We start from the raw sequence: 16,236 nt of genomic DNA, 5'->3' as shown, positions 1-16,236 counted from the left end.
GATTTACAGCTTTGATCGTCTTGCTCCCTTTCACAATGCTATTTAGCAGAAACGCATACATAATTGAAAATTTTTGTTTTGTTTCAGTACAATACACCGTGAAGCAAGTGTTCAAGATTTAAAGAAGCATCCTATGCTATAGATTTTAAACACATTTCAATTTGTACAGTAAATACTATACTTTGTTTATACTGGTAACAGTTTCGTCAAACAATTAAAATAAACAATAAAATGTGTTTAAAATCTGTTGTATAAGCTTTTTCTTTAACTGTTAAAGAGTTGGTTTTACAGTGTAGCAGTCTGTAGCTGAAATGCCATTAATCTATCATTGGCATGTAATAATTAGTCCCCTGGGATAAAGTCTCCTAGGGTTCGTAAATTTCTCATTGACTTCATGAAAAGATTTTTTTTTAATAGTATTAGTAAATATGTTTAAATGTATTATGATTTGCATGTCTGATATCTTTAAAGTATTTATTATAACATATTTTCAATTAATTATTTTAAGAAGGAAAACATGGGTGAAGGTAGCTGTAATGTCCTACTATGAAGTGACCCTTTTCAGAGGTTACTTAGATGCTTTGAATTAATGAGTTAAGGCTTTCCTTGTGTTCTAAGGCCATTGACTGAGTTGTTGTGGAACATACAGCATGAAGGAAACAACACATAAATGGGTCCATTAACTACACGGCAGTAAGGCTCTGCTGTGGACCATTAATTAAAATCCACATGGAAGTCATTTAACGTGTTCCAGGATGTGTCGATTTACTATCATTTAAAAGTTTTATTTATGTTAGGAAACCACTCACAATATCCTTGTAAAACTATCAATTTCTGTAAACAGCTACTGTAGTCTTCTTAAATTGTTAACAGTATTAGATAAGAAAGAACATGTATTATCTATATCTATCTATCTATCTATCTATATATATATCTATATATATTATAGATATAGATATATATATGATATATATATATAATATATATAATATATATATCTATATATTATATATAATATATATATAATATCTATATCTATATATCTATATATATATATATGATATATAATATATAATATACATATATAAATCACTTTTGGCTGTCCTTTTTAAAATTCAACTACATGTTGACCTGGTTTCTACTCACCCGGCACGTGACAAGTAAGTTCCCTTTGCTCGAGGAGTCACATCAATAGTAGTACCTACTCGTCCATTGTGTTTTCCACATGGTCAGTTCCAAAGCATCTGGGACAGCCAGGGTAAAAAATAAAACAAATCCATTTCCAACTCTGTGCCACTTACTTGATGCCAATATATGAGGAGGGCTTTATATTTCTACGTCCATTTTCCAATATTAAGTGGGGACATCTTTGTTAAATAGAGAATATGATCTGTTGATAAACTTACCATGCACAGGGCAGGATGAGGGCTTGGCAGTTTATTTTCAGTTGCATCTTTTCCATACAATTAATTTATTAATCCTCACGTTTATTTTATTAGGGTAACCACATTTGGTGCAAATGATTTGACTTGATTTGTTTCATTAATTCAGTTCAGTGAATCATGAATTTAATTCACCGATTCATTAGTGCAAAATAAAAACATCTTGCTGATTTGCTTGGTTATGAAAATTTGCTTGAATGGAAAAAGTCCAAAAATGATCATTGATTGTCTAGGTAGTTATGCTTACACATGAAATGGTATAGAGTTAAAATAAAATACAAAATACTACTTTTTAGTAAAAATGCTTAAGGAGAAAACTTTAGAGTAACTATTTATTTTGAACTGTCATTCAGCTTTAACTGCAACTTATTTAATAATCTGCAATTTACAAAACCAAAGAAATGGGGTAGTAAATTTAAATTTTTTTTGTGCATATTAAGCTCATTACCCTTTAGAAAATGAGGCCCATTATTTGGCTCATTTACATGGCTTTTTCAAGGCTAGTCCTTTAGTTTGTGCTTTATTTATTTATTTATTTTTTACATCCAAATAAAAACTGTTCTACCATACATCTTAAAGCAAAGCATTTGTATACAATCTTCTAAGAAGACAGGGTTTTTCTTTATCTTATCAAATGAATATTCCTTATGTTGACAAAAAAAAATTCAGCAAAGACCTATTTTCCTCCTTTTGGTTAAACAAAAATAATATAACTGCATTGGAGAGAGATTTTTGAGGTTTTTTGTATGACATTTTTTGAGATCAGGTATCTGATGTAATAGTACTATACTAGTAGCAGTGGCACCTGCAGAAGTTGTATCTGTCCCCAATACTTACTCAAGGGTAGCATATGTGTGAGAGGGATAACTGTTTTATAATAACCCATATACATACACTATATAAAATAAAGATTTTCAAGTACAGACTAAAGACATCCCGTACCCCTTTCACAAACAAATGCCACTACTGAGCTGTCTCTAGAGGCGTTTATTTAAAATATCCATCCACACAGCACGAAATTGCACAATATATGCCGGTATAATATCGTCATAACCCTTGCACACAGCAAAAGGGATCATGTGAGTACAACTTATAAATCTGTCAGTCAACAGATCGTTTTCATGGCAACGGGAAACCAAACAAAATCACAAAACATCATAATAGCTTTTGCTTGCGTTTAATTTTCAGTTATATTATGCAATGTAACAACCTGTCAAGTGTCAAATTGCAGGCGCTTCAGGCACAATATAGGTTGAGTATTTTATTTCAAAGAAGGTGATACAATATATTTAAAAGAAAGAGAGTCCGACTCCTCAGGCAAAATCAGAGACCCTTCTATTTGTGAATTCACCTCCTCATCAGCCTGTAAAGTAAACAGTTCCTTAACTTCTTCTGGACTCCAATTACACCTCGTTGTTGATCAGCCGTTGTAGTTGACAAAAATGAAAGAGTGTAACACCTACGACACGTCCGGTGTACAGTCACGTGTTGACTTTCAATACACATCCACTATAGCGCTTTAGTACCAACATAGCATTTCAAGCAGACAGTTAAGACGTTTGAGTGCCATCTCTGCACCGCCTCGCGAGGTGGTTCAGAGACAGCATAAAGTATGACGGCTCTGTGACAGTATCGGCAATTCACACAGACCATCAGTGCCGGTTCTGAGCCGTCATAACTCATCTGTGTGAAAAGGGTATAAGATTACACTGGGTTTACAATTAGTATGGGCAGCAATATTTGACATGGTTCATAAAATAAAAGTTTTGTCTTTTAAATTGTGCAACTCAAATATAAACAAAATAGATTTACCAGTTCTTTCAACCTGATGCTGCATGCATCATGCATTGGAAACTTCTGGATATGATTAGCTTCTAGCAGTATTTATTGGGCAAGCACTTACCTTCAACTGATCTGACCAACTGATGCTGATTAATGTAAGGCTGAGAACTTTTTGGCATACTAGATTAACTAATAATATGATTGCCTATTTCATTCATACCCCTCCCAATGAAACGGTATTTTTCTAAGTGGAGTACAAATCTTAAGTGTTCCCTAGATGAAATGCACTGGCAGACTATTAGGAGAAATGCTTGCCTTTCCACGTCTGATGAATACAGTTTTAAATGATTCACAGGTTTCACTGGATACCTGACACACTCACCACGTTAGCACTTAGGAAGAATTAATTTGGAGTCATGTCACACATGTAGGGACGTCTACATTGTTTTTGCTCTTTACCATATGGCTGAGAAACCTTGCAAAGATTTAGAAGAACCAGTGGCAATTCGATTCCTGCAGCGAATAATTAAACATGTGGTCTTTAACGTGACAAGTCTCAAATACTGTAGTAGAAACACCTTGGACCAGGTTCACCACCATATATTGTTCAACTATATTGTAACCAGTATATTCTTCTTCTATTTGGGTAAACAAAGCACCAATGAAGTGTAATGAAGTGGAAACAGCAGACGTGCCCACAACAGATACATAAGTTATTGTGTTCTAATATTGTTGGAATTATAGGCAGTATGTTTAAAATGGTAGTAATGTCATGACATCAATAAAGGTTTTGGAAATAGTACTATTATCATAGCTGTTGTAACATGGAAGATGCAGGGGTTAGAATCTGTAATGGAAGTGCATCACACAGCCCTGTCCATTCCACTTTACACATAATCCAAGCAGATGAAATAAGTGTGAAGTGTTCTGTAGAATGTTTATGAGTTCCAGTGGTGAGTTTCGGAGTGTCAACAGCGACACTGACTTTGACCCAGAAACAGATTAAAAGTGGCGGATGTATCAGTGTTCCACAAAAGAATGAAAACATTTTTTTAAAATGTAAGAAAAAACCTAAGTAGGCAGATGACTGCGATGCATTTCATAACATAAATATGGAAAGCTGAGAGGAATGTTTCAGAATCCGGTAGCACTGGCATGAATTAGATATTTAAACCCATCCCCAGAGCCATATATTATTATTTTAGCTTTTGAGCTGTCTGTTCTTCAAACAATAGTATATTTGACTGCCTGATAGATGTTATTTGTATCACTGGATGTGGAAACTGTGAGGGATGTACCTGAACAGAAATTCAATGTTGTTGCATCCTGAGCATGGCAGTGGGGTGACTGAACATTAGTGACCCAGCACTCTGAATCCACAGCTTGCAGGAAGTCAGAAGGGGTATCACATTGTACTCAGTTTATGGCCACTTAAATGACAAGTTTTGAAACATAAGAATATTGAATTGAAGAAATGGAAAAAATACAAGAACATTCTTAAGAGGATTTAAAAGGAAGTGAGAAATGTTAGAAGTACAGGGTGATTAGAAAGTAAGTTTACCAAATCAAGGATTTGGAAAAGCACCTGTATAAATAAAGCATGATATTAAGAGTATGTGTCATGTATAACTATTTTTTTTTTTAAGTGTAAATAATGGTAACACAACACCATGTCATTTATTTAAATTAGTTAAGAATTATTCAGATTGTACTGCATGTTAAAATCAACAGGCATACAGAGCGTGTAATGCATATAGTGTATATAGCAACTTGCTGTAAAAGAGGAGTAATGAAAAATAAAATCAATTGGATTGAAAGGGAAATGGCAAATACTAGTGAATAAGAATAGGGGTGTCAGTCACAGACATGTAAGATGTTCAACACAAGAAAAGTGGAGAGATAATGTTGGCTGCTAACAAGCCTTTTAAGCCCTGGTTCCCATTCCTTAAGTCTTCAAGGTATTGTCTCTTCAAAAAGTGTTGAAAAAAATTAACTCAATCCTTGAGGAATTTCTGAAGCCATTACAGGATATACAATGTCTGCAAACTGTTAAATGGCAATGAGAGACCGCTGTGAGAAATGAGGTGCACTGAATGGGTTGTACATAAAGGGGGTGAAAACATGCTTGAAAGGGCAAGCAATTTGTTCACAGACTATTATAATAAAAGTATCTGGATCTGTGAGGGAGCTGAAACAGCTGCTCGTGGCACTTAGTAAAAACATTTTTTCCAAGGGGTAATTAATTATCAGTAGGCCTTTTGAAAAATAATGTTTTATTTGACAAGATGGCAAACATGAAGTATTTAGTGTTAGTCATTTTATTTATGTATTTATTTATTTATTACCTCAGAAACAATTAGTAATTTAATTTGCCAATGTATCAAATGCTTCTCCATACAACATAAGGACCTTTCATAAACATTGTTTACAAAATAAAAGCGTACACGCATTCCCTGTTCACGTGGACCAGAATCCCCCCTGAGAAAGTGTAAGCACAAATCACCTATAAACTATTGCAACATTGTTTTTACAGCCTATGTTTTAAACATGAAAATCATACCATTGTGCAGATTAGACTAATAACATAATCAAATTGATTATTTTGTCTCTAGAGAACACAGTTCAAGGAAAGTACTGTTATGCTTTTTAGATTTGCTGGAAAAATTACTTTTGATTCAACCAACAAAGTCCTTGAGAGATTCATGAGTTACACAATTATAGCTATTGTTTATTAAAGGCAGAGAAACCTGAGCATTTTCTGACTTTGTACGTATAGTCATAATACCTATTGCATACACTTCTGCTTCATAACCTTATAATTGGGGGATGCCCTATTACAACCTATGTATATGGCATGTGACAGAAACAGCAATTTGATAAAATCAAGAGGATGATTGTTTAGAATACAAAAAAAACATTAATTACAGTAATGTTAATTGCTACCGTTATGTACAAATTTAAATGACTTCCTTTCTCTCTTGGTGCACCCACTGTTCAAAAAGCTTATGCATGAATATTTGTATATGGTTGGATGCTTATATTTTATATTGATTTTTATCATGCTGTCTGGATAAATTAATTAATTCACTGAAAATTTGTAAGAATCTGCATAGTACTTAAATGACAAACATATGATGTTTAAAGGAACAATGACTATACATTTTGTAGTTGAATATGTTAAAACTGACATTTTCTCATCTGTTAAACATTTTCTAACATTCTACTGCTGCTGGTCTGTGTTTACGTTGGTGCAATAAAGTTCTGAAGTCTGCGTACTTTACCAATTACCAGATATAGTTGAACAGCCTTTAACAAATAAACTGTAATTTAAGCCACTGTTTTCAGGCCTCTCTGTTCCCCTGTATATTTTCATGTATACTATAAACATCACACTGATTTGATTCCCAAAGCTGAAAAATTAACAAAAAGAGTTCTGAAAGTGATCTTGATCTCCCTTTGGAGATTGTGTCTGGCCTTCTGTGCAGAACTTTGGTTTTTCAACTATATTAAAATACTTTTAAAGGTAATAAAAGTCTATTCACCATTGAACAATGTTATATGTGTGTTATATCGCATACCACAAAGAAAAAAGCAAAAGAACATGCACAATCGGCAGTTAGCTGGGGGTGCACATACAGCAAGATCAAATGTTACTGCACACTTCAAATTGCTTTCCTGTAATCCTTTTATTTGTCAAACATTCAAAAAAATAGCATAGGGTATAAAATAAACTATACCATAACATACCATATCAAAAGGCAGAAAAAATGTGTTGTAAGACTAAATATACAAATGCCATCTCATTGTTACTAACTATTATACTTAGCACTATTATTAAAAATGAATGTTAATGTTATAAAGCGAGACGTAGCAATGCAGAATGCTCGTTGCCAGGTTTGCTTATGCATGTGTGTTTCTTTTCTAGATTACATGCTCAATCTTCACTGTTTATCCTTCAGATTACTTGGGGAATTGTTCCCTCAGAATGCATGTTTTGTTTTAGGCAAGTTGTTTACTGTTTAAATCTCCAACTCGGTGTATTTAAAAAGTGAACTGCAATCAGTTGCTCATTTGAAAAGCAAATACACAAACACTAATGAGAATGGTGCCATATATATCACCAAACTTCTGATCCCCTGGAAAGGAATTGTTACATGGAGTCACTAATGTATCAAGTTTGCTGCTGTTCAAGTGTAGAATGCCACCATGCTTGAACCCTTTGGTTTGTTATCTGTGTTACGCTACCAAAGGGAAAAAAAGACAGCTTTTGAAATTCTAGAACAAATACTTTTTAAATATTAGGTGATGCATGATTTGTGACACAAAAATATGTTTAAATGTTTTTGTGATAGAGTTGGAAATGAACACATTAAATGTAGACACTGTCACCACTGTTCTTTTTATTGTATTATTTATTTTTCCAGTACCAATGAGTACATCATTCATATGCATGATCACATCCATGGAGGGCAATATCATTTCTAAAAGGCGGTATTATTTTAGGCCATTCCACATGTTAAATATGTTTTTTTTTTTTTTTTTAAACGTTTCAGCTCACCAGGGTACATTATTGTGCCTATTGAACCCATAGATATGGATTCTGTAAGTGCACACCTATTAAATGTATTTTATTTTTAATAGCATATTTCAAAATATAATAGTCTAAGCTGTATTGTTTTGAGAATGCTAAGTTACAAGATACAGAAAATGTGACTCAGTAATTTGAAAACATACAAACTCTAAGTTTATTGGTTCTAGAGCCAGGATATGTTTCTTCTTCATTGAAAAGCTTAAGGACTTAATGTTATGGTTGTTCTCAAGTTAACTGCTGAACTTGTAATTTCTCTAGACAGCAAAGTTGATATTTATGAAAACAAAGAGTGCTGTTTATGTTTAAAGTTCTGTCATTATTAGCAGTAAATGTACTCTTAAATAAGTGACTAAAACAGAAAAAAAAACTTAGTAATTGAAAACATGCTTTAAGTACTTTAAGTACTATACAACACTAAAACCTTATAAAGTCAAACAGTTTTGAAACACACAGCAATAGTCGGTTTGTAAAGTAGGTCTAACCTTTTTGATCTTTTTCACACCCACTGTGACATACATCAGATATTTACAGTATATAATGTAATAACATCACTTGACTTGTCTGCTTGTTCTGCTTGGACTATACTGTAGGTAGCACTGACATTTTGTATCATAATCCTGTGATCAATAGTATTAAACTGGTGACTGCAAAAATGAAATGCATATTTTTGAAAGTCCAGTGGCTGTGTTAACAGAAGGATTATTCCTGCACCTGTACCTGAATAACTTTACAAATTTGAAGTTATGCACCCTGTACTGACTTATTACAGGCTATGCATGCCTTTAATAGTAAGAACTATAAGTGTGCAGTAGAGCTACAGCTTGCAACACAGGGCAATCCCTTGACACATTATATTCTTATAGGCTTTAAGTTTGTGCTTAAAGCAACTGACCCATTCTTTGAAAATGGTATGCTTCCTACACTGATATTATATAAGTCATAGTAAGTTATCCTGATGGGGTCTATCCTAAAACACTGATGCTTGATTATCAAAAAAGTCTTACAGATATTGATGAGTTATCCAGCGTTACAGATCTTCCATTCTCATTGCATGGCCCTTCTCTCGGTTGACTAGTAGTGCTAGCTAATCAGTGCACCAGTTGGAAATCAATGAACTGTGCATTTCAAAAGGGAATTCTCTGGCTCACCCTGCATTTCACACATTCGCTGGATGTGACGGGGAGTGAAGAAAAAACATTTGGGACACATGGAAGGTCTTTGATGAAACGTCTGTCTTTATAAGAAGCAAAAAAATAAATAAATAAAAAATACATTGATGGTTGAGAACAGCCAGTTATAATATAAATACTGAAATGAGGAACAAAAAAAAATACTTCTAATAAAAAAAGGGAAACCCATGAAGTCGGCTCTTCATTCAGCAATCTTGTGAGTGAATAACTCGCTTCCCACAATGAAATAGTATTCAATAAAAATAAGCTTTTGAAGATCAAAAATGCTTACTGCACAGAATTGCAATTAACCAGCACAGGAGCAAACAATGGGAGTTGTTGTCTTCATTCTGGTCTGAAATACCAGGTACTTTATGTATTTAGTACTTACTATTGCAAGTGGGATGCATTATCTACCATTAAAATCATCTGTCATTCTGGGGGACTGACCATGGTGATTAGCTAATGATGTTCAGAAAATACCAAAGATAAACAAATATCCAATTAAATAAAGCATTTTTTTTCTACCACTATTTGCATCACTAATCTCTCCCTTTTTGGTACATTACTTAAAGAAAAATTAATTTGAGAAACGCACTCACCATGCACGTATGGGCTTTAACAAGAACCTTGTACATTTTGTATTTGTCTAAACCCATGTAGTCACAGAAGGTATTTTTTAATTCATTTTTTTAAAGTGGTTTTGTTGATGCAAGCATTGTTGCTATATTTACATCCAATGGTTTGGGACCTACACAAATGTTTCCCTGCATAGTACTACTAAACTACAGGCCACAAAAGCCTTAATGACACATCTTCTTTGGGGATTGTATTTTAGGGAAATACATGGACATCATAATGAATATCTGAAAGGTTTTATGTAACGAAACACACCCTTCATTACATGTAAATATAATTAAAGAAGTAACCCAGCCATGATGGTTGCTTTGCGTTTTAATTGAACATTTCAAGAGCTTTTATAGACCTGGTGGTTGTTTGGGGTTACCACTGAAGCTCTATAGATAACCACTGTGACTGTTCCAAAAATGTGTGGCTTTGCTGACGTTGTTTATAAATGTATTTATATTCTGTATAATTTTACTTTTTAATAGTAACTGCCACATGCTGTGCATTACTTACTTAAAATTTAGTTGATGTTTTAGAATAAAACACAAAAACAGATACAGTTGATACATATGTGGATATACATACAGTGGAATCTTTACACATTGTGGTTTCAGTCAATGACCAAGAACCTTGATGTTCCCCTCCAGTGTTAAAACGTGTAATCACAATAATCCTAATCAATATTTATTGAATGTTTCATTGGCAAATATAGTAACCACTTGTAAACTGAAATGAACAGTTCTGCTGTAGTGGTGATAATGACTTTGCTAATGTTCTAATCAATGGAAACAAATTAACTCAAACAAAATGTAATTTGAACTATTTTACATATTCTCTCAAATCATAGTTGAGGTGTTGAAATCCCCAAAGACATTAAATTAATGTTTTTATTTTCTTTTGGGGGGGGGGGGTTATTGTCAATGAGTAGTTTCAAGCTGTGGTAGCCACATCACAATACTACCAGCATAATCAGTGTTGAAAGCTAAATGTTTTCACGTTGACACATATGGTTTCAATGATGTTCCATGGAAGAATACATTTAACTGTTAACCAACTGTAAGAGAAAGGATGACAGCCAAACTTAGCCACGTACAGTAACTTTGATTTATGTTGATTTTAAGTAAATTCGTTGTATCACTGAAATTTATTGTTTGTATCCATTGAAACAAACCTTCTGTGGGTGGACATTCTCAGGAAAACATTTACAGGTATGGTATGCAGTATTACTATCATTAGTATTGTTATTATTATAGACTGCACTATTATTTAAATCAGTCGGAAAAGAAGAACACTAGGGCGATTAAAACATTGAGTTGTTGGAGATAAGAAGATGTGTATTACGTCTATGACTGAAGAAAATTTTACAGTACGCTACATGCAAATAATATCTTTAATATGCCATTTGGAATATACCGTATGTATTCTCCATGAGAATATTTATTTGATCGCCACAAATTATATTCAGAAACAAGAATTCCAGGCCATGTGTAAATGTGTTTTTAATAAAGATAATGCACAATAGCGTGCTTACTGTATAGTGTGAAAATAGAAACTTTTTCATGGTACTGACACCTGATTGGCTGGAGCAGGCTATAGGGATGATTTCAAAGCTTTTTTATTCCAAAGCTAAAATAAATAAATACAAATAAATTGGCCTGATATGTCTATTTGTCCTTGTGTACCTTTAACAGGTGCATATCCCATTTACACTTGTATTTCTTTCCCTTAGTGGTTTACCCCAATAGCTTAAAGTTGGGTCTTATTACCACGTTCAGTCTGTCGTGAAGGTTCCTTTTTTGCAGCTGCAGCTCCCTTTTGTGGGTCGACACCCTTATCGGAGGGTGGCTCCTTTCTTTACAAAAGCCCAGATCCTGGGTCCCACCTGTCCTCTCAATTACAGAGGTGACTGTCTGGCCGTACACCCTTCAGTCTGTATGTCTCACCTACATCTTTGTATCTGGAGAACAGCTTTTGAAATTGTGATTACACATTTCATAGCCATTATTTTACTCTATACTATTCTGTGCATACTCTTGATATATGTCATGGCTGTACACTTTTCATCATACTGAGAGCTCTAATTTTGAATTTGCAGCCGTGGCAGGCGATGTACACTCTGTTTATGATATACTTGCTGAATATGCATAGGCACCTCAAATTTGATATCACACAACATGCTGTCCAAGTACTGAAGGTAATGGTGACGTGAGTTTTCAGGGAACCGGAAACACCTGTAGTGTGTCATTTATGTCCTTTTTTGAAAGATCTGCATGTGATAGGCATAACATGTCATCAATAAAAAAAAGACATAATAAAAAAAACATAATGCATAAAATGTCTTTTGATTGTAAAAGCAAGAACTTCACACAGGCAAGGTACTCGGGTGCAAAGTGCACTGTGGTGCTGTTTTTATTGACAAACAAAAATAAGTCAAAATATCTGAACAAAAAAAACCACTGCTCACAGTGAATAAATATTCAGACAATACAAAAGTTTTGAGCACAAAAACAAACCAATACTTAGGTCAGGCTAGGCAGTTGCTTTCACTGATCCTATGTACCCTTAATTTATCTTTTTACTTTCATTTTGTTCTCTCTAGCTCTGGTTCGCTCCTCTCGAACGCCCACCCCAACAGGGAGAGTTGCAGGCTTTTGTACTGGTGACCATCTCCTGATTAGCAACAAATTAACCAATTAATTAACTCAGGAGATGGTCACCTTCTGCACGGGTTTTTGTTAGGATGGGGATGGGGCATCCATGCTGTCACATTATACATAAATATCAATAACAAAACATTGTATTTTAAATAAACAAAATACATTCAAATCATACATTAAATCACCCATTTAAATAACCAAAAAACTATACATTTCTCTTCTAAGTAAACCCACAAACCACTCATTCTTGTATTTCTTAATTTATGGGTTGTGGAAATATGAGAAAACTATACCATGAAGACCCCTGTCTGAGTATTATAGACTACATCCAGACTGAAATAAAAACAGTTTTTCCATGTGAATTGTAGTGTTGGTATTTTTCTCTGTTAGCTTTACAGGTCTTATAAAACCTTCATCACCACATCTGGGTTCGTTTAAGCAATAAAATCTTTATAAACGTACCAGAATAAATTGAAATTAATAAAACAGAGGCTATAGCTATAAAATAAACTTCAGCAAAACATGCTGGTCTTGGGAAGAAATTAGCTAGTCTTGTAAATATTGAACTAGCCATCATCCACAGGAATGGCCTGGTGAATAGCATAATTACATTCATTGTCATGGATCTTTAAAGATCCCATGTCTTCCCAAGAGTAGACTAGGAGAAAAATATACTCCAATTATTTCAATGATGGGCCTTGAAGCTATTAACTGCAGAATGTCTAGGATATCTGGTTTTAACTTTCAGCCCTTGGAATACCATTGGCATTATTTCTTAAACATAGCTACTGAATTGTATGAAGGAAGATTACTGTGATTAAATTCCACAAAACTCTTTTTGACATGTATGTATGTTTACCGAGGTTTCTTAAATGGAAAGTGTGACAAGCATTGCTTATTTTCACGACCTCTTTCGATAAGTAATATTTTCTCATTTAACTCATAAGTAAAACCAAAAAGATGAAACTGAATGCACAATCTTCAATAAATACAGGTACATATTAAATACATTGCTAATCGTTTCACAAAGCAATCTATTCTTAACTAATAAAACCCCATAACTTACTGCCATTGCATTAGACATTAAATGTTTTTTTTATTTTTTTTTTTATTTTACTGATGTACTACTATCTCAGAACAGAATGGCAGTTATAATTACTAAAGTTAATGGAAGGTAGAATATGGCTTTTACAATCCTAGAAAGGGCACATTTGTTTTTAGCATTTAGTTTTTTTTTTTTATTTCATATTAATTAGATTATTTTTGGATTGTTCAGCTAATTGGTAATGACATTTCTGTAAGAATGTTGGTTAAGGGGAAATATTAGTTTCTTTGACATTCATCCATGTTAATGTCAAGGACTGTCATTTCATTTGTGTGTTATAAAATGTAGCAACTAGACAGCAAACATTGCTACAAACCACTGTGGGATTTATAGAAAATAATAACACTTTCAATTTCAAAATGAAGACAAATATTGACAATGAGAATAAATAAGTATAATTAAAAGATATATGGGTACCACTGAGCTATAGATGTGATAGGTACAAACTTGTATATATTACCAATAACACAAGTTAGGCCTTTAACATTTTTGCATAATAAGAATAAAGCCTTTTTAAAAAGTAATACATATTATAACAATATTTTCATCTGTATAATAATAATAATAATAATAATAATAATAATAATAATAATAATAATAATAATAATAATAATAATAGTCATAGTAGTATGATTGTGTAAAAGCAGCACATTGCATACAGTATTTGCCCAACTATCAATAAACATTATATTTTCCAACAGCATCAAAGTTCATTACACTTTTTATTTCAAAATTGAAATGCTATTGTGGGCATTATTAAAAAGCTTCAGCTATTGTGATTTGGGTTTTTTAGTTGAAAGGTGCATTGAACATTTATTTTTTGGATCTGGCAACGGATGGGCCACTTTGCCAAGAAGCTCGAGTGAGAATGAATCCTGTTTCCTTGGACTGACTCTTCTCTGTCTAACCACTCCCCAGCCTGCAGAACATTTAGCACTGATTATAGGTTCATAGAGATTCCCAGGGCTGGCTGAAGTTTGTTGACATAAACCAAGAGAGATACAGTAGTTCTGTTCACAGGTTTCGTGTGGTATAGAAATGATTCTTTACTTATTTATTTATTTTTTACTGGGACAAGCATATTCTACATTGCTTAATCGTAAAATTAAGTGGTGGTGAAAATATAGTGAAACTTTTTTTTTTTTTTTTTTTTTCTCAAAAATGTGGAGCGCCCTCTATTAAACCTGTCGGGAAGTAGTTTAAGTGACTGCTTGAGGCTTAAGATCTCTTATCTACGGAGTTTCTTATCGCGTGGCAGGAGCCACCTTTATTGACGGAAGATAACATACTGAACAGGTACTGTGTTTACTTTTTAAAATGTTTTTACACGTGTATTTGCTATATGTGATGTATCACTTCTCTGAAAGATTGACTTTTTAAATTAACGACGTGGTTTACATATTTAAATTCAGCTTTATTATTAACTTACCTCTAGAATGCACTTAAAGTATTCAGACACTTACGAGTAAGATAGATGTCATAAGATAAATATCACGTCTTCGTATTATGTCCTTAATTTGGTACAGAAAAAATATTTTCTCTATGCTATTCATCTAGACGGCTTTTTATTTATTTATTTATTTATTTATTTAGTTATTTGTTTTTTTAATATGGGCAAGTTGAACTTGAAGTCTAATGTGTGTCTGCCCTTGTGGATACGTCTTGTGTGAGTCCTTTTGCGCAGCACCGCGTTTAAATATTAAAATAGTTTTTATTTTGTTTCTTTTTGTTTTTGTTTCTAGTAGTTGTTTTGCCAGATGTATTTTACAAGCTCTGTAATACACACACAATACTTACCCGTATCAGAAAGGTTAATTATATAATGCCTTTAATAATGAGCCTTTTTACTCCCTTTTAGAGTACATTTTAGATAACAAAATGTTGATCGTCAATGTTATTGATGTAGAGATTTAATTTCCAGGCAGTCGTTCATCATTTGCACATGGATGCTATGGTATGGTATGGGTCTGCATTTGCTGCCCATTTTACCTCACTCAGACTGCTTTATAAATATATTTTTCCTGAATAGATAATGTCTGCACTTTTGCAAATGATTTTATTGAACAAGACACCCCACAATGTTAGATGTACTCCAAGTATTGTACTACTGCCAGTGCAGAAGGACTGGATGGGATAGGTATCCACAAAGTGGGCACTGCAATGGTGACTCCAAGACTGATCTACCACTGCAGAAACCCCTTTTAACCCTTCATTTGACATCCATGGATGCTTTCAAGCGCATAATAACTTTGTGCAAAGCATGTTGTGAGTTTAAGACCTTACAACTTTGGATTCTGTCTTCTTCTTTTGGATTCTGCTGTATAAGAATGTTTTAAGAAGTTTGGCGTTTTTCAGTGTTGGTAACTTTTTTTGTTGATTCACAACCTGCGTTATTTCCCAGTTCTGTGACAGCAACTGCATTTTCCATACATGTTTTCAATTAAGTGCCCTTGCTAGCTGGCCTGTTTATTTCAGGTTTGTACAAGTTCATTGGTGATGCCACTGTCAAGTATGGATAAGTTAAACTCATATTTCAACCACAAATAGGAGTTATAGAAGTCACGCTGCTGTTTTTTGTTGTTTTTGTTGTTGTTGTTTCTGTTTTTCCTCATTCTGGAGATGACTCATTCATACACATTTGACTGATAGTGGATCTGCTTTTGGCATGGGTGGTGTCTTTAAATACCTGGCTGGTATGACTTTTCCTATAAATACATATACAATTAGTACTGTGACTGGGCAGGTTGACCAATGGGTCATAAGACAATTTGCAGAGTTTGGCATGCAGATATATTAAGATATTTAACAAATTAATAGATTACAAAACTTCTGTATGAGTGCTGTTTTTTTCAGCTGGGAAGCA

The 16,236-nt window shown here is 33.7% G+C and overlaps 1 protein-coding gene across 1 annotated transcript in view; it reads left to right on the top strand.

The window, feature by feature from the left end:
• Nucleotides 1–14,344: 14,344 nt before the first annotated feature.
• The window catches only part of LOC121319131 (semaphorin-3D-like), a 49,865-nt gene continuing 47,973 nt past the window's right edge, over nucleotides 14,345–16,236 (top strand). Inside the window, exon 1 of the mRNA XM_041256313.1 lies at nucleotides 14,345–14,669. The gene's annotated coding sequence lies outside the window, so the exon portion shown is untranslated. The remainder of the gene's footprint in view (nucleotides 14,670–16,236) is intronic.

This window comes from Polyodon spathula, chromosome 8 (genome assembly GCF_017654505.1).
Source record: "Polyodon spathula isolate WHYD16114869_AA chromosome 8, ASM1765450v1, whole genome shotgun sequence".
Classification (NCBI taxonomy): Eukaryota; Metazoa; Chordata; class Actinopteri; order Acipenseriformes; family Polyodontidae; genus Polyodon; species Polyodon spathula.
The sequence above is the reverse complement of the archived record's forward strand: the minus strand, read 5'-3'. Positions and strand labels throughout refer to the sequence as shown.